Source organism: Garra rufa, chromosome 1 (genome assembly GCF_049309525.1).
Source record: "Garra rufa chromosome 1, GarRuf1.0, whole genome shotgun sequence".
In the NCBI taxonomy this organism is placed as follows: Eukaryota; Metazoa; Chordata; class Actinopteri; order Cypriniformes; family Cyprinidae; genus Garra; species Garra rufa.
Window position 1 is genome coordinate 52,821,349 of NC_133361.1, and position 20,569 is coordinate 52,841,917.

Genomic DNA, 20,569 nt, shown 5'->3' on the forward strand with positions numbered 1-20,569 from the left:
GGCCGTTATCTGCGTTAACGTGCTGCGTTAACGTGAGACTCTTATCGGGCGATAAAAAAAAATATCGCCGTTAATCCATTGTCAAAGTTGGGTTATCTTATGTACACGAAGGCACGTCATTTCTGTCTCTACATGGTCGTGCGTTTATAATGTCTCCTCCGCGAAAACACGGACGGGATCACGGATTCCATTCATAAAAACCGAATCTACTATAGCGTGAAATGCCACGTAAATTCGTCGATTTTTGGATTCATAAATCAAAAGTTGGTCTACCACTTAATTCAAATCGCGGTATGGACTAGTGTCTGTGAAAACTGAAATGCAAAAAGACCGTTTCAATATGAATCCTGCATGTTCCGTTTGCCTCTGTATGAATGGCGGAGACACGTTTTTACTACACGCATATCGAAGCATGCGTGACGTTCCAGTTGATTTTTGGCATTTGCATCTCACATGAACAGAAAAACTCAATCTCCAAAGCTGCTGTGAGTGTCACTTTTACCGTTTCATTTGAGAAAACTAGCATCATATCATACTGTACACACAGAAACTTCACGGCAACCTGTCAAAATAAAAGTACGGTGTAACATGTAACAGAACATTAGTCCTGTATTACAGTATAATGTAGGTGTTTATATATTCCTATTTAAATAATTGACATAAAACAATATATATGATACAAAAAATAAATCTAGCAGTTTATATGCAGTTTGGAAACAGGAGATGAGCTCCTGGTCTAATGAGAAACCCGTTCTCAAAGACTTACTTTTAGTCATTATTTGGGTAGCACACATATTCTGAATGCCTTCGGCAGAATTCAAATTAGCCATTTTAATCTAGATTAATCTAGATTAATTCCAAGATTACAGTGAGATTAATCTAGATTAAAAAAATTAATCTATGCCCACCACTAATATTTTTATTGGCCACACTTTAGTTTGGGGATGAATTTTTACTATTAACTAACTATTTAAACTTAAAATAATTTGCTTATTATTAATGATAAAGGTAAGGTCAGGGTCAGAAATTAACAATGACTTGTGGCAAAAATGCCACCAAAATGAACAGAAATGCCTCATAAATTCAAGACAAAGGGGCAAAAAAATGCCCCTGCACAATTAACGTATTACGGCTGTCACAATTAAAATGACATGTGCAAATTAATAAAAAATGTCATTTTATGTGCTATTTTGTGCAGTGTTAATCCTTATAACCAATTAAATATGTGTTTTGTTGAACTTAGGAATGCAATTGCCAGTCAGAAGTAGGGCTGTTCGATTCCGAAATTTTTGGAATCGATTCCGATTCCTGGTTCTGGAATCCATTGGATTCGATTCCAGAATCGATTCCACACTGTTGTTTCCGATTCTATTTCGATTCTTGTTTTTAAGATCGGATGAAGTTAATTTTGCAATGAATGCAGGATGTAATGGTCGTAGAAAGTTGCCTTCTCACAATATGAAGCTTCATTTGTAAAAAAAAAAAAAAAAAAAAAAAGTCTAAAATGACAAAATTAACAAACACTGAAACAAAATAAACAGAACTTTAACAACAACACTGATATAAGAGCTTGTGGCGTAGCTATCAATCAGATGCACTCTCGGCCACTGATATCATGCACTCTCTGCGTTTTCTTTCATTTGCTGATAGAACGGTTAAAATAGCATTTATTCAAGATGTAAATAATATCAAGGCCCTCGATCACGTCATGATCTATTCTGTCGTGCAGCGCTCAAAATTATCGGAATTGTTTTTTTGAACTGGTTCATTTAAATAATCCATCCAAACGATTTTTTTCGTGGAAACGAATCAGACTTATAATAACTATTAGCGAGCAAGAGGCAAATTGCATGCATCCTTGAACTCAGACGAGTTTAGAAATGACTCGTTTTTATTGGTGACCGAGATTTGCAGCCTTAATGGGATGTTTTGCTGAAATGAAAACGGCTCTGAATGAGGAGTCGATTCCCCTTAATGGGATCGATTCCAAATGTTGGAATCGACTCTTGATTCCCAATGCCTCGGAATCGATTCTTTTTGGAATCGATTCCCAGCCCTAGTCAGAAGCGCTTAGATTAGTTGAAAATGCGCTGAAAATGTTGGAGCAGTGTTGATTGCGCACACTCTAGACTTTATAAAGTTTTACATTGTTTTCTATATTGATATTAATAATCGTTATTACAATATAAATTGCAGTAATCTACAATAATGATTTTTGCCATAATATTGCAGCCCTATGAACTCCTGATTTTAAATGTATAATTTAGACACAATTTTAAACAGTCTATTTTTACAGACAACAGTTTAAAATACTGATTAAAGGGGTCATCGGATGCAAAACTAACCTTTCCATGTTGTTTGAACATTAATGCATGTTGGCAGTTTGTGTACACAACCACCCAACAATGATAAAAATCCACCCAGTGGTATTTCTTTTAATTTTTAAAAGTAATATCCCCTTTTTAAAATCAGGTAATTCTCAGCTTGCTGTCGGTGTGACGGCACACAGACAGAGGCCGCTGTAAACATTACAGCTCATCATCCCAGGCAGAGATTTGCGTTTAAAGGGACCATGCAATAAAATGAGTTGATTTTTTGCAGAGCTGTTTTGATTTATCATCATTAAGACCCTAAAGCAGAGGTCTCAAACTCAATTCCTGGAGGGCCGCAGCTCTGCAGAGTTTAGCTCCAACCAACTCCAACTCACACCTGCTTGGAAGTTTATAGTAATCCTGAAGACCTTGATTAGCTGGATTAGGTGTGTTTGATTAGGGTTGGAGCTAAACTGTGCAGAGCTGTGGCCCTCCAGGAATTGAGTTTGAGACCAGTGCCCTAAAGAATCATATGAACTTGTGAAAAATGGGCATCCGATGACCCCTTTAAAGTAATTGGGTAAATTTAAGTATTTGCCATTTAAGACAAAATATGTTTTTTATAATAATAAGGTGATTATAAAAATTGCCTTTACAACTGTAAAAATCGATTCCAGGGAGCAAATGTCGCCCATAATGGAAAAGTTAATTTCTGACCCTGGGTTAGGTATGGGGTCATTTTAAGAGATCTAAAATATAGTCTTACAGAATAAGGCTTTAATATGTGCTTTAGAAGTACTAATAAACAGCTAATATGCTAGTAATATACAAAGTAATAAGCAACAAGTTAAAAGTGAGAACTGGTTACCTTTTTATTATATACAATTTGTACAAATTTATTACCTGAAATGAGTTGTGACTTGTATTCCAAAGCAACTTATGTAATGCAATTAAGGCCTTGTCCATACTGACACGTGTTCCTTTGAAAACACATCTTTTACTCTGCGTTTTGGCCTTCTATCCTCACGGAAACTGCAGTTTTTTGAAAACACCCTTCAAAGCGTATGGATTTATAATTACGCGTTTAAGTGTGGACTGTGAAAACGATGCATGTTTAGTCATGTGACACATACAAATAGATATCTATGTTTATACCAGTACTGTGCCTTTTGTGTGTTACTTTTACCATTTAGCAACAGATACGCTACTTTTCATATTACAGTCCTGCAAAGATGACAGGAAATTTACTCACAATAGCCGTCCTGCAACAAAACATGGCAGTTGCATTTTAGATCAAACATATAGTGGTGAGCGAGAGCATCCTGGACACGTCAGTGAATACCAAGATATTTACATGAATAAAAATCCTGCCAGAAGAATTGCACGAAAACATATTATGTCTGTTTCGTCTGTATCATCTCAGTGAGTTTTTATGAGGTTTTACACATGCGCAGTAAGGCGAACTTAACGTTTTCCGACATTTCAGTACTTGGCTTAATGTAGGCGTTCACTTTTATAAAATAAAGGTGCTTCACGATGCCATTGAAGAACCTTTTGTGTCTAAATGGTTCCATAAAGAACCTTTAACATCTGTTTCACAAAAGGTTCTTTGTGACGAAAGAAGTTTCTTCAGATTATACAAAGGTAAGAAAGAGATGGTTCTTTAAAAGAACCTTTGACTGAACGGTTCTTTGTGGAACCGAAAATGGTTCTTCTATGGCATCGCTGTGGAGAACCTCTAAAGGACCTCTATTTTTAAGAGTGTAGCCTAACCATCAAGCATGCAAAACATAAAATGACAAGCATGCAAAACATGAAAAGTGCATTTGCCACACGCTGGAAATTTCAGTATCACTTTCAATAAATTGTGTAGGCTTGGCGTTTACAAAAAAGTTGCTTATAATGAATATCACTTATGTTTTTTATACCTTTATCTTTTTCATTGCTGCTCTGAATACCAATAAATTTAAAAGGACTTGTTTGAGTGAGAGAAATACTAAAATACTACAATTTAGCAGTATTTTACACGATTTCTCAATGTAATAATACTACGTAACTTCCACACAGTGTAACTGTTTCTCTTTTATTATGCTGCAACTAACACCTCTAAAGTGCTTTTAACTTCATTACAAAGAGTTCAAAGAGCACTCGTGAGCCAAAAAAAGAAATCAAATTCAAATCAAATATCAAAACGTGTTTCACTTCATATTTTTGACGCCCAGCATACCCGTTGAACCCGCCTGCACAGTGAGCTGCTCTTGTACAGAAATGATGTGTTCAGGATGCTGCTGGGTTGAAGAGGTAACAGCCCCCACCTTCAGATCTAGGACACAGCAGAAAACTCCAGAACAGGTGGAAGAAACCACAAGCCTGCTGCCATTTCCCTCAGAGATGAGCTTTAGGATGCCAAAAGCAGCCTGAAACCTAGTTCAGACTAAAAATCACTGGAGGTTGCTAGCAGATGTTCCTACATTAACCAAATTCTCGTGACTTTGTCACATGGACTATTTTAACGATGTCCTTACTGCCTTTCTGGGCCTTGAATGTGTCAGTTGCATTGCTGTCTATGCAGGGTCAGAAAGCTCTCGGATTTCAGCAAAAACATCCTTTGTGTTCAGAAGATGAATGAAGGTCTTACAGGTTTGGAAAAACATGAGGGTGAGTAATTAATGACAGAATTTTACTGGGTTGAACTGAATGTTAAACGAGCAAACACATTGTGAGAAGACCGAAGATGACAGAAGCTAAGTGTCAATAAGACCTCAAAACGCACAAGACATTACTCAACCTACTGACAGCCGTAGTTTCATTTCATCAGTTGCGCAAGACCGCTGTTGTTGCATATTTCTCGCCTGAGGTATCGATTTAATGTCACAGGCTGGAATTGTACAGAAGCCAGAGTTTTAGTATCAATCCAACCCTAATTTGAACTCCCTTTGAGAGCCGCCACGTCGTATGGCTGCTCATCCGCATAACATTGAACTCTGCTTAACTTTGTCAACACACCGCCAAAGGTTGAAAACCAATGACTTCTGGTTGTTTAGTCAGTGCAAATCCAGGTCAGAGATTTTTTTTTTTTTGATGCGTGTGAATGTGTGTGCGCTTCTACATCCACTTAAACCCTGACTTCATGGCAAAGCAGACAAGAACAGATGAACTGAGAGCAAAGCCATAGACTCTAATAGCTGACATGCTAAATTCAGCTTGACTAGAGGCCGAGGGCAACGGAGCATGGGCCTGTTAAATCATGTCTGTCTCTACCGACTCATCTCAAGGAAAAGATCAGAGCATGTGTCACAGTCTGGGAGAAGAGAGAGAGAGACGGATGAAGCAGGAAAGCAAATGCAAATTGCAGCAGTCTATTAAAGCATCAGCAAACTGTACTTTATTATTTTTTCCGTGATTATTTTACCTCATTTCCACAGCTAGAGGCAAATGAACCCGACTGATAAAACACTATGTCAAGAGCAAATGACAGACATTAGCAGCCTGTTCGCAACGCATGCGGTAGCTTTGCGAGGTCGTGAGAGGTTAAACGCAGGGGATGCTGAATGGCAGCTGCTGCTTTATTCACAAGGGAGAAACTGAAACTATGTGGAGGAATGAAATGAAACCTAAAAAAAAATGTGGCTGCCAGGTTAACAGACAGCATCTGCAACCACTCATTAGTAAACCTGTGACTGACGTTTGACACCTGACCCGTTTAAAATCCTCTGATCTTGTATTTTAGGCAGCAGATTAGTAGTTTAGAGAACAAGTGATGGCGTTCAACGGTCATAACGACAGACAACAATTACAAACCAATTTCTGCTTTTTGGCCTAATAGGCAAATACAGTCATTAGAATTTCAGTTCATTTGTTAAACCCTATTTTTAATAGTTTTTTATATTTCTATTTAACTTTTTTATTTCAGTATTAGCAAGTTTAGTCCTTTAACATAGAATTTATTTTTATTTCAGTTTGTTTCCAAGGCAGCATTTCAACGTTTTACAAAGTTTTTAATCTACTACTTGTTATGGAAGCTCATTTCTGCCACTGAAAAAAAAAAAAAAAAAAAAAAAAGGTAATTGCAACTTTATCCTGCAATGCTGACTTTTTTTGCTGAGAATTGCATTATACAAATCCACAATTCTGCCTTTTTTCAGAATTGTGAGATATGAACACAATTTTGAGAAATGAAGTCAGAATTGTGTGAAATAAACTCACAACTGTAAGCTAAAGTCAGAAAGCAAGATAAAAACTCATAAATTGACTTCTCAGAATTGTGATATACGTGATATAAATTCGAAAATTGACTCTCAGAACTTGCAAATTTAATTTTTTCAGAACTTATCAATTGACTTTTTCTCAGAATTGCGAGATATAAACTCGCAATTGCAAGTTATAATATCAGAATTGCAAGATATAAACTCTAAAATTGACTTTTTTCTCAGAACTAACTCATAAATTGACTTTTTTCTTAGAAGTGCGACATATAAACTCGCAAACTGACTTTTTTCTCAGAACTAACTCATGAATTGACTTTTTTCTCAGAATTGCGAGATATAAACTCGTAAATTGACTTTTCTCAGAACTAACTAATGAATTTACTTTTTTCTCAGAAATGCTACATATAAACTCGCAATTGCGAGTTGTAAAGTCAGATTTGCTAGATATAAACTCGAAAATTGACTTTTTTCTTAGAAGTGCGAGATATAAACTCGTAAACTGACTTTTTTCTCAGAACTAACTCATGAATTTACTTTTTTCTCCAGAATTGCGAGATATAAACTCGCAATTGCAAGTTATAAAGTCAGATTTGCTAGATATAAACTCGAAAATTTACTTTTTTTCTCAGAATTAACTAATGAATTTACTTTTTTCTCAGAAATGCTAGATAAACTCGAAAATTCACTGTTTTCTCAGAACTAATAAATTTACTTTTTTCTCAGAAATGCTACATATAAACTCGCAATTGCGAGTTATAAAGTCAGAATTGCAAGACATAAACTCGCAAACTGACTTTTTTCTCAGAACTAACTCATGAATTTACTTTTTTCCTCAGAAGTGCGAGATAAAAACTCGCAAACTGACTTTTTCCTCAGAATCGCATGATATAAACTCGCAATTGCAAGCTATAAAGTCAACATTGGGAGACAAACTCGCAATTGAGAAATAAAGTCAACCTCAGAATTGCGAGATAAAAAGTTGCAATAGCATTGTTTTATTCAGTGGCAAAAACGGGCTTCCATAACTTTATTCATAAAACAAGCCAAACATTGACAAGCCAAACAATTCAAAGGATCCTTCATGTTCGCAACACAAAATTTATCAGCGCACCCTTTATCTCTGCTTTATTGAATTTTGAATCACTCAGGAGTACTGCAACTAAACCTCGTCTTTCCTTTTGGAAAAAAAAAAGCTCCTGGTTAATTCCAGAATAAAAAGTCTGGAGCATAATGACTCATTTAAGAGCTCTTCAATCCCAGGAAGACGTGCACACAGCCACTGGGCGTTTTTCAACAGCAGTGCAAACTCTCCGGCCCATTTGTGTCAGCGGGACAACGACCCCTAAGGCAAACTTTTTGACTCCCTCTCTATCTCATCAAAGATGAGACAGCCAATGAACAGAGCATTCCTGCTCAATCAGCCTAGGCGGGGAAAATTAAGAGTGAATGAAAAGGTCAATTCAAAAACGCTTGGCCTTTCAGCGACAGCTATCAGCCAGTCAATGTTTATCCTGCAATATATTACAACAGCCAGTGATGTGCATTTAAGAAAATGATTCTGCCAGCCAATCAGCTATCAAAAGCAAAACCAAAAGAGGAAAGAAAGGATGCAACTCTCCGTTGTCTTACCATTTACTGCATTAAGAAGATAAATCAGGCTGTTCCTCTTGTGGCAGGAGGCAAAATCCCCCAAAAGTTTTTTGGTTTACAAACAAAAATACTTCAGCGTCAATGTGTGAGATCACCATCAAAGTCTAAGCTCCTTAAAAGCCAGAGAGGACTGTACTGATATCCTTGGTGTCTTAAAGCCCAAAGCATTGTTAAAAGCATGATAGTGCTATCATAATGCGTCTGAATACATGCACTTACTCCTCCTAACTAATGGACCAAAATTCATACACAAGAGGACAGTGTTTAAATCCACTGCGGCGCATTATTTGACTGTATTCCCTGCCTCTTTGCGATGCTGACTTTATAACTCACAACAGAGTTTATTTCACGCAATTCAGACTTTATATCTGGCAATTCTGAGTTTATTTCATAATTCAGACTTTAGAACTCACAACTGTAAGTTTATATCACTCACAATTTTGAGTTTATTTCACAATTCAGAGTTTCTAACTCACAACTGTGAGTTTATATCACAATTCTGACTTTATAACTCACAATTGCGAGTAAATTTCATAATTCAGACTTCATAACTCACAACTGTGAGTTTATATCACTCACAATTGTGAGTTTGTCGCAATTCAGACTTTATAACTCATAATTCAGACATTAACACAACTGTGAGTTTATTTCACATTTCAGACTTTATATCTCGCAATTGTACGTTTATTTTATATTCAGACTTTATAACTCAGAATTGTGAGTTTATATCATGCAATTCTGACTTCATAACTCACAATTGTGAGTTAATCATAGGGTCATTCCAGCTGGAATCATCAAATGGTCCCCACCTGACCCCCTCAGATTTCTCTGAAAAAAATCTATGTGATGGGTAATATGCCCAATAGATCATATACAAAATTTCAGATCTCTACTGTGCATACAAAAAAATTTTTTACAAAAAAAATCTGTAAAAAGTTTGTTTTTTACCCCGTAAAATTAGGATGGGGTTTTGCCTCATTTTTCTGTAATGATTTTCTTTAACAATTATTACAGAAAAATAAGGGCAAAACCCCATCCCAATTTTTTGATATTTGATCAATAAGAACATGCTCTTTCAAAAAAAAAAAAAAAAAGTTTCATGTTCACACCTGGTGTCATTCATGGGAAATATTGCTCTGAACATTGGTGTAAATGAGGTTTTTAAATTTTTGGATCTTAATATCTCAAAATCCATAAGACTCTATTGTCTGATGTCAAAGGATGTGAAAGACATGGTACATATCAGACCATTTACCAAGTTTGATGCTTATACATTGAAAATTGAGGTTTCTATGGACATCTGAAAACCCTTAAAGTAATAGCTTCGAAGAAAAGTAGAGGGCCAGCATTCAGGTGTAAATTCAGTAACAATGCTATGAGTTGTAATTCATGCAGTTCTGGACTAGGACTCTTAGCCCCGAAGATTTCATGGACCTGGCACAACTAGTTCTGGAGATATTTCAGTCTGAACATGTCACTCAGACTGTGATGCCAAAACGAGGTAAAGATTTTTTGTTAAAAAAAAAAAAAAAGTATGCACAGTAGAGATCTGAAATTTTGTATATGATCTATCGGGCATATTACCCATCACATGGATTTTTTTCAGACAAATCTGAGGAGGTCAGGTGGGGAACTTTTCCAAAATTTGATGATTCCAGCTGGAATGACCCCATAACTCAGACTTTATCTTATAACTGTGAGTTTATTTCACAATTCTGACTTTATAACTCACAATTTTAAGTTTATATTTTTGGCTTAATAATGTAATAAATGTGCATTTACTTTGATATTTTGTCTCATTTATTGTCATGAAATTGTATTAGCATTATATCAGCCACCCTGCTCTCTAGACATCAGTACTGGCCTTTGACAAATGTTATACGTTGACCACTAAAGACAACTCATAAAACAGCATTATATGATGAACTACACTTGCATGAAACTTTTGGCTATTGCATCAGAACAGAAACCAAGACAAGATGACTTGAGCATGTACACCGCTGAAACCTCAGTCGGAAAAAAAATTAGGGTGCAGTGATAAGGGTCAGTCTAGCTCTACAGACCAACAGATAACCTGTGGCTTTTCTACACCACCGTTTCCAGATGTGTTCATGATATACAAGATTTCATATTTCTACATGAGAGACTAAGAAGCTCAAAGATAATGTTGGGAAGATTTGAACTGCACATGTGGGATCAACAGACACTAAAGTTAGAGCCACTTTGCTTAAACACAGAAATTACCACACTAAAGACTGCATAGCAGATGCACTAAAAACCCTCTCATAAGACCTTAGCAAACTGCAAAGCATCACCTTGACAACCACCAAGAACACTTGCTGCATTGTGGCGGTGACGACTTCTGCATGGGCAAACACCACTCAAAATATAAACCTACTAGTTAAAACATAAAGCTGACAGAGGCAATTAAAGATAGCATATCTTACTTCTGGATAATTTGGCACCATTGCTGACTTATGGTCCATTTTTGCACACTGTGAAGAATCACTTCCTCAAAAGGGCGCAAGCACAAATAAAGAACATTAACAACAACTCCACAGAACTACGTAGAACACACAGAGCTAAACATCTTGACAAGCATTTTCATTAAACTGCAAAGAAAGCAGAAGGAATTGTGGGAAGTGACCTAGTAAGTGTCCTAAACTCATGACGTTTGTAATGGTAAAGTAACTTACTTGAAGTGTACTGCACAACAAACACTAAAACACAAAGGTTGTCGGGGCAGTGTGAACTGGCCCATAAACACACTAATAAAACACGTCAGCGTTGACAGTATATTTCTTGCCACTTGCTGATGAGTTTGAGCAAACAGTTTTTAAAGATAAAGTTGTGTCATTATGGGCAATGATCAGCAAGACAGTTTGTGTTAATGCGCACAAGCGTACTATTTATGATGCATTTCGAAACACAATAATGTGACATTAAATAAATAGTTCACCCACAAATGAGAGTTTTGTCATTTATTCACCATTATGTTGTTTAGGGTTTCTTATGGTCTTAAACTCTAAATTCACCCACAAATTAAAGGATTCGCTCACTTCCAGAATAAAAATCCAAATTTATATACTTTTTAAACACAACTGCACAACTTGCACTAGCTCGACCCAGTGTTTACAAAGCGAACATGCAAAGAAAGTCAAACGGCCTTTACAAAAAAAGGACAAAACAAAGATGTTGGAGGATTTTAAAGTTGGAGGAGAAAATGAGATCAAGTTTTTCACCCTACCTTTTTGAAACGAAGTACACAGGCTAGGGATGTTTCGACACGTGTATCCAAATGGAAGTGATCACCCCTATCACCTTTGTGGGCGGAATAAGCGAATCTGCTTTGTGACTTTGTAATGCAAGCCATAGATCGGAGATCTAGTGCAAGACGGTGGTTAAAAAGTATATACATTTTCACATTGTTTTGCTAGATAAGAGCCTTATTCCTCAGCTGAGATTGTGTAGAGCTGTTTGAAGCTGCATTGAAACTGCAATTTGAACCTTCAACCAATTGATCCCCATTGAAGTCCACTATATGGAGAAAATACTGGAATGTTTTTCTGAAAAACCTTAGTTTCCTTTTGAATAGAGAAAGAAAGACATGAATATCTTGGATGTCGTCGAGGTCAGTAAATTATCAGGAAATTTCAATTCTGGGAGTGAACTAATCCTTCAAGGCCAAAAAAGGTCATGCATTCATAAAGTCACAGGACTGAATTTCTCGGTATTTTTTCCACTACAAATATCTAGTTTCCTTAAATATGAAGTCTTGTTTTCTAAAACACTGAACAAAAATGAAGTGAGTTTATGCTTAAAACATGAGCAAATATCTGACAACGGGGAATGACAACTAGTTTTCTACGTCTATTGGCAGATATTTGTTCTAGTTTTTATCATAAACTTTAATCAGTTTCTTAGTAAACAAGATATATTTTATGTCATTTTGCTTCTCCAGTAAATGTATCTTGATTGAAGACTTAAAAACAAACAAGACAAACGGTTGAAAAGTTGTTTTTTTTTCCTCAACTTTGGAGCATTACTATTAGACATTTGTGACCCTGGACCACAAAACCAGTCATAAGGGTCAATTTGTCAAAATTGAGATTTATACATCATGTAAAAGCTGAATAAATAAGCTTTCTGAGAACTATTCAAAAATCTAGAACCTGTGCAAAAAAAAGAAAAAAAAAAGAAAAAAAAGAATTGAGAAAATCACCTTTAAAATTGTCCAAATTAAGTTCTTAGGAATGCATATTACTAATCCAAAATTAAGTTTTGATATATTTACGGTAGGAAATTTACAAAATATCTTCACGGAACATGATCTTTACCAAATATCCTAATGATTTTTGGCATAAAAAAAATTCGATAATTTTGACCCATACAATGTATTTTTGGCTATTGCTATAAATATACCCATGCTACTTAAGACTGGTTTGTGGTCCAGGGTCACATTTACATTAAATTTCAATTAAGTCCTTATACTTTTTTCTTAATTTTTGTCTTAAAGTCTTCATAAAACCTAGATAAACCCTGTTCTCAAAGAGTGTATTTTTGTTTTAAGTCACTGGACGCTGATAATGTTGGACCATTGACGTTCATTGCATGAACAAAAACAATTGAAACAAATAAAAAATAAATCAAAATATCTTCTTTTGCATTCCACAGAAAAAAAGAAATCCATGTTTGTAATGACATGAGGGCAAGTACACAAAGACACAATGTTAATTCTTAGCTGATGTAGCTCGTCCTACTCGTGCACAAGGAATAAAAGACCAAAGTCAGTCTTTTCAATACACATACACTATTTGCAACCTAAAACACACATGTGAACATATGATTGCTTGTTGCATTATTCATAACTACACTTCTGTTGTGCACACATTACCCAACGTTATAATTTGAAGTCCTGAAATAACAAATCATCAGAGAACCAGACCATAATCCAGCCCGTTTTCCTCCACACCACTTCAGGACGTGGTTCATTTAGTGCCTCAGCCGTCCCATCACAAAGACAAAGACCTGCTGATAATCTCATCCGGTAATCAGATCAAAGGAATGATGCTGTTGACGTGCTTATGACAGGCTTATGCACGCATGATGCACGAAAGATGCCCCTAAATTCAACCTGAGAGATTAGAATGATTGCGTTTAAATCGCCGAGCACTTGAGTACAAGCCCTTTTCCTCCGCACAGCTGATATGTTGCAATCCAGCTCAAAGAGGGACGGCTTGAACTCTCCTTAGGGAGAGAAGGAAAGATCGCGGCTTTACATAAGCCGGACAGCGATGTACAGCTGTGAGGTCTGACCAGATTAACAGATGCCGTGCTTGAGATTAGCATTCAGACGCAAGAGGAAAAGAGAAATGATGTGCTTGCGTAAACAGACGTTCTGAGAAGCTGCTGCCTGGATGGAAGAAACTACAGTGATATCATGAAACAGATATTAGAAGTGAGGAAATAGTGACAAAAAAGTCTTAAAATGAGCATGAGCTTGCCACTTGAATTCAACTAATGGCATTTTGTTCATCATTTGTGACCCGGGACCACAAAACCAGCGTGAAGTAGCAATTACCAAAAATACATTGTATTGTAGTTTTATGCCAAAAAACATTAGGATATTACGTAAAGACCACGTTCCATGAAAACATTTTGTAAGTTTCCTACCATAAATATATCAAAACTTAATTTTTGATTAGTAATATGCATTGCTAAGAACTTCATTTGGGCAACTTTAAAGGCCATTTTCTCTATATTTTGATTGTTTTGCACCCTCCACATTTTTATCTCGACCAAATATCGTCCTATCCTAACAAACCATACATCAATAGAAAACTTATTTATTCAGCTTTCTCAAACAATTTCAAAAACTGACCATTATGAATGGTTTTGTGGTCCAGGCTCACAAATAATCTAAAATGCTTTTCAATTTGAAATTGTTGAACACTTTAAACTCCTTTATGACACAACAACATATTTCATAAAGGCAACGCTGCATTATTGTGACCAGTGATCAGCAAAAATAAGTTTGTCAAAGTGTGCTAAAGCAATTTTCCGGACGCATTTTAAAACACAATATTACTAATTTTTTTATTGTGTCATGATTTTCTTGCTCTCATGTCGTTTCTTCAGAAAGCAAAAGATGATATTTTGTAAAACAGATCATCATACATGTTTGGAACGACATAAAGGCGAGTACATAAAGACGCAATATTAATTGTAGGGTGAAACATATTAGAAGTATAAGAAATAAAGACAAAAATATCTTGATATAAACAAAAACTTGTCCTTGTGATCAACAAACTGCTTCTTGTTCACGATTTCTTCACTCACACCCACAAACGCTCTAAAATGCTTTTAATTTTAAAATGCGGAACGCTACAAGCTCTGAATGAAACGATAACATATTTCCGCAAACTGTGTTTTTAAAAACATAGCTGCATTGTGACCAGTGATGAGCAAAAATTAATAACATTTGTCAATGTGTCATGATTTACTTGCTCTAATGTCCTTCCAAAATTATGCGACTTACTTTCTTTTTCAGAAAATAAAAGATGATATTTTGGAAACTAGAAAATGACAAAAGGACGAGTACATAAATACACAATATTAATTTTGGGGTGAAACATATTTGAAGTGAGAAAATGAAGACAAAAGTATCTTGAAACCAAACAAACTACTTTTTGTTCATGATTTCTTTACTCACACCTACGACTGAACTAAAATGCTTAAGTTTAAAATAAAGAAAAATTCCTTGTGTTTCTCTCACAAGTCACTTTCGACAAAGACGTCGGCTAAATGAATACATATAAATAACCACGGCCAGGTATTACCAGATATGTGACCCTAGACTACAAAACCAGTTTTAGGTAGCACATTTGTAGCAATAGCCAAAAATACATTGTATAGGTCAAAATGATCACTTTTTCTTTTATGACAAAAAACATTAGGATGTTAAGTAAAGATCATGTTCCATTAAAAGGATTTGTACATTTCCAGTCGTAAATATATCAAAACTTCACTTTTGGTTGGTAATATGCATTGCTAAGAAGTTCACTTAGACAACTTTAAAGTCGATTTCCTCAGTATTTAGATATGTCTGCACCCTTCATATAGTATATCTCAATAACCAAATATTATCCTATCCTACCAAACCAGACGTCAACAGAAAGTATATTTATTCAGCTTTCAGATGGTGTATAAATCTCAATTGCAAAAAATTGACCCTTACAACTGGTTTTGTGGTCAAGGGTCACATATATACATTATAAACACTTCCTTATTCACAATACCATTTTCTTCCACCCGACTTCACGCAAACGAAAAGTAACTTTTCCTGGCATGTGAACAAAAGACCAAACAATAAAACTAATCAATAACTAACCAACCAATTGGTCCAGATCCAACATAAGCTGTAAGTACTGATTCAGTAGTTAATTAGTAATGAGACAATAAGGCACTTACCTACAATCTGATCAAGATAAAAACAAAAAAGCCCCAACTACATGCTCATGCGGTTCCATATTAATAAACAATAGCACACATTAAATAATCATGACTTACCTTTAATATTTCCCCACGTTTAAAACTCAGCTCATCATCTGCAGTTGCTTTAAAATCATACTTGGCAATGGCCTCCATGATACAGCCTGACGGACACCTATGTGGTAAGGTATAAAGCAGTGGAAAATGCCTCCTGATGCAGTTTATATCCCTGTTGTGGACCAGAGGACCAGACAATGAGATCTCAATAGCGACGATGAGATCCAAGAAGACACAATGATCTCCACCTGCCTCTCTGTCTGTCAGTCAGCCCCACGTCTCTCCTCCCGTCGCGATCCTCACATAAAGATCACGGCGAGAAACCTGCGAACAAAGTACAGTCTTTCAGAAAATCCGATAGGGCTCGATAGTGTTGATCTACTGTTCTAGATTTTTCAATGGGCCGCGCCCATAGATACAACTGGCATTAAAAAGCAAACGCTCCCCATAAAGAGGAAGGAAACCCGTCTGCTTGACGTCTCACGCGGCCAATTACGCACCGCGGCCAGAGCGCACCGTCCAATCAGATTAGCGCGTCGACACGGCGTCAGCCAATCAAAGCGCTAGAAGGGGCGTCAGCACCCAATTGGCTTTGCTTCGTCTGTTGCTCGACCAATAAACGGTCAGAATTTCACAGCGTTCGCGAACTCAAGGCTCGATAACGTCATAGCGCTATAGAACGTGCACAGAATAATATTAGTTCGAGCAAATATCAAATATTGCGCAGACATAAGTCAACATGTAAACGCAGCTATGCAAACTAGCTGTAATGTAGTCAGCATATCAGATAATAGCAGACAGAAAATTGCGTAAATGTCACCGGAAATGCTTGGGATGTTATTTAAAGCATATATGTTATCGAACATTTTAATCATATTGATAACTTACATAGTAATGCACGCAGTTCAACAGACAGCGTTTGACAACGACGTCTAATTATCTAACGCGGCTTGAATTTTGAAACATGATTTACCATCATAATACAGAATCATATGTTTACAACATTCAAATAAAAATATATAACTTAACGTTACATTTTAAACAAATCACAGTGAAACTGTTGTATACTGTTATATACACAGCAGCGCATCATAAAACTCACTATCAAAGTCTGAAAGTTTTTAAAGTGCTATGTATGGTTTAAATGATGATAAAAAATAAACATGACTATTTCAGTACAGTTCCGAAGCTTCTAGTTTAAAATCCTGTCATATAACTTTAAAAAAAACACCATGAGACTGAGCTTTATCTGTCAGCTTCCTGTCAACATGTCTAGAAGCATAAACTCCATTACTTTTTAGTATAAATAATAGCGAATAGTGGTAATGCATTGGAAAGCTCAGAGGCCTTATGGCCTTTGCTCATGTTAACGTGGAAAAAAAACATTGACGCTGGCAGTCAGAGAAAAGCTGTAGTTTCATATACTCACTCTTGAAAACAACTGTGAGGGCCAGCACTCGCTCTCTAGTTTGAAAACCCTTAGAATCCACTCTAATTGCTGTTTAATCGTTGATGAGGTTGATGAGGTTGAGCTCTTGTACCTCGCCCGACTTGAAATGGTGAAAAATTGCTGTATTTTTCTGTTTATTTCCGTTTCCTCTTTGATACAGCGACGTCCGCACGTTCAGCTTCCGCCTGCCCCTAGTGGACGAGTTGAGTCCCCACACAATGTTATATTTAATTCCAATGACGTTCAATAGGCTGCAGCATAGTGCCATCATCTGGTCAAACATTAGTTTCTTAATTTTACAAGAAACAAACATTTTTAATGTTTGACACTAGCCTGGCTAACGCCAAACCAATCGCGCTGCGCGCAAGGCAGCATAGGGAAACCCAGGCTAGTTTGACACTTGGAATGATATATAGTAGCTATATAATTTCTTGTGTAGATTCTGGAGTATATACTTGTCATTACACCTCTGCATTGTTGTGGAACTTGTATTCTACATTTGTATACGGTCTATTCTACACAGTTGGTGCAAACTGCTGTGACACAACCAAAAAACACATTTATAAAGTATCTAAGTATTCAAGTCGATGTTTACTAAGATCCTTCTATTATCTATTGAAACCCACACGAATGTGGTAAGCTGTATATATATATATGGTTGCGATTTGCCCACCCTCTGGTCTACGCATCCCTGCCTCTGCTGAATTATTTTTATCCACTGTGGGGATAAAACATCCCGCGAAGTCGCTCCTACGTCCCGATCTAAATCAAATGATTCGCCAAACGCGCTTTGAAGTTGAACGTTCTGAATCAAATGATTCACGATCCGATTGGAGCGCTTCGAAACCGTGAATCTTTTTGTGACGCAGTGGTTTACTGATTCGGAGTTTCCAAAAAGCTCCACTGATACTTTGTTCACCTTCTCTATAAAATGTATTCGTTGTTTGAAATTAAATCATTACTATTAATAGGCCTAACTTACAATGTTTTTATTAAATTGTGATCACATAATACAGCTTCCGTCGTATTAAAAACATTTCATGACAATCATTATCTGGTTCTTGCCTAAAAAGACGGGTATATAATGGGCGTTGTTAACAGATTACACTAACAGTTTGGTCAACCTCTGCCTATGGAGAGAAAAAAAAAAGTTTTCAAAAGCAGCCCCCCCCCCCCACATCTGTTTTTTTTTTCACAAATCGCAACTTGTATATATATATCGTCATTTAGTGTCTACTTTCAATTGGGAGGTGGCTGTCCCAAACCCTCACTCTTAAATTTCAACTTATGAAAGTGATATAGATTTTTTTTAATTGCTGTTTTCAAAGTTTAAAGTGAAGTTCAAAAGTTTTTGTAAATGATAAAACTTTATGTAAAAAAGTGCATTTTTTCTTGTCACTACCGAAACAGTGCATGTTTTAGTCCATTGGCTGAGACTGATTTTAACTACACCCCAACATTTATGATCAGACAATATTTATGTGTCCCTCTCTCTCATAGCTACAAGGTGTGAGTAGATAGGCCTCATCATTTTGAGGTAAATGTGTTCGAAAGTCTGAAAAATCTGTGTGTAACTTTAAGGAACATCACTACTGAACACCTTTTTTATGCAATTAAGCACTATTAGTTTTTTTGTTGCTAGCTTCAAAAGTATCTAAAATTGTCACTACTGAAACAGTCATGACTAAAACATTTGGTGAAGCTTCAATAGTGATATCTTCGTTTTTTGGGTGTTATCCCATAAAATTGTCACTACTGTAACAGTCACGACCGAAACACGTCATTACTGTTATGTTAGTGAGAAAAAAACCCACATAATCCTCATATTTGTTGGAAATAAACAAAGTTCTAGTACACTAATGCACATTTTTAGTATGTTTTAGAAGTGTTTTAGTATGCAAGTTCTGTAATGTGATGTGGTCGCTACCAAATCATTACTACCGGAACATGGGATGTTTTGTCAAAAATAAAATGAATTATCAGTTAAGATGTTATGATAGTGTTTGGTTCAAACTAATGTATCCTTAAGTTTAAAATCAGTATAATCAACTTAAGCCTTTTACAAAATTCAAAATAGAACAAAACCCTCATAGAATTCACTTGAAATATAGTTAAAAATGTAATTGTTATTGATTCACCTCTGAGAGAAATGTTAATAAAATAACAATAAAATCTCAATAGCTCAATGTAACCCTTCTTATTAAATGATACATCACTGTGTTTCAGCAGTGACAAAGTTGTGGAGAGGACCAATATTCCAAAACTTTGTGGAAAATAATATAAGAGAATTAACTGCACAATTACTAGAAATGTGTACCTTGGATTTTATACAGTTTGCATATAAACAATTGTTTTTTCAAGATGTTTCCAACCCTGTCTTTGGTCCAGTTCTTTAGAATGGCCCATATATGAAGTTCTTACAATAAAGTACAGTGTGTTCATTTTACTGTACTGTTGTTGTTTAACAACATGTCAGTTGTTCAGACAACGAAACTTTGTTCTGAGAAACACTTTCAAAACTCCATAAAAAGTTTTGTGGGAGCTGTGAAAATTACATTATCCACAGTCTGTACCCTCACAGCTGCAATATGGCGTCTAATCTGATTAAGGTCTATATTACCTTTATATTGCCCAATAATTCTTTTCAAATGATGCTCGACTTTAAAGTCAGACCAAAAGGCACCTGCAAAATTAGCCCTAAGCCTTAGCTGGTCTTTACAAATACTTAAGAATATCAATTACTGAGGGTGCTTTGAAAACTAAAAATTAGTGTACTTTGAAACATAGCTGCCTTATAATAAGATTTATGAGCCTCTATTAATTATTATATACACTACCAGTCAAGTTTTTGGACAGCAAGATTTTAATATTTAGTAAAGAAGTCTCATATGCTCACCAAGCCTGCATTTATTTGATCCAAAATAGAGCAAGTAATATTGTGAAATTGTACTATTTAAAATAACTGTTTTCTATTTGTATATAAAATGTAATTTATTTCCGTAACCAAACATTCTCAGCTTTGATCAGCTTCTTTACTATATTATTAAATAACTGTTTTCTATTTTAATATATTTTAAAATGAAATGTATTTCTGTGATCAAAGCTAAATTTTCAACATCATTACTCCAGTCTTCAGTGTCACATGATCCCTCAGAAATCAATCTTAAATTCTGATTTGCTGTTGAAGAAACATTTTTATTGTTATTATCAATATTTAAAACTTTTTTCAGAATTCTTTGATAAATAGAAAGATCTAAAGATCTATCTGAAATAAAAAAGCTTTTGTAACATTATATACTATACCATTCAAAAGTCAGTATTGTTATTATTTTTTTTATGGGTGGGGGTTGGGAAAGATAATTTTATTTAGCATAGATGCTTTAAATTGATTAAAAAAAATG

The 20,569-nt window shown here is 35.7% G+C and overlaps 1 long non-coding RNA gene across 1 annotated transcript in view; it reads right to left on the reverse strand.

Annotated features, from left to right (window-relative positions):
* Positions 1-17,322, reverse strand: part of LOC141326354 (uncharacterized) — a 45,368-nt gene extending 28,046 nt beyond the window's left edge. Inside the window, exons 1-2 of the long non-coding RNA XR_012353880.1 lie at positions 17,148-17,322; positions 15,740-16,042 (exon numbers count right to left, since the gene is read on the reverse strand). This is a non-coding gene — a long non-coding RNA (uncharacterized lncRNA). The remainder of the gene's footprint in view (positions 1-15,739; positions 16,043-17,147) is intronic.
* Positions 17,323-20,569: the final 3,247 nt, after the last annotated feature.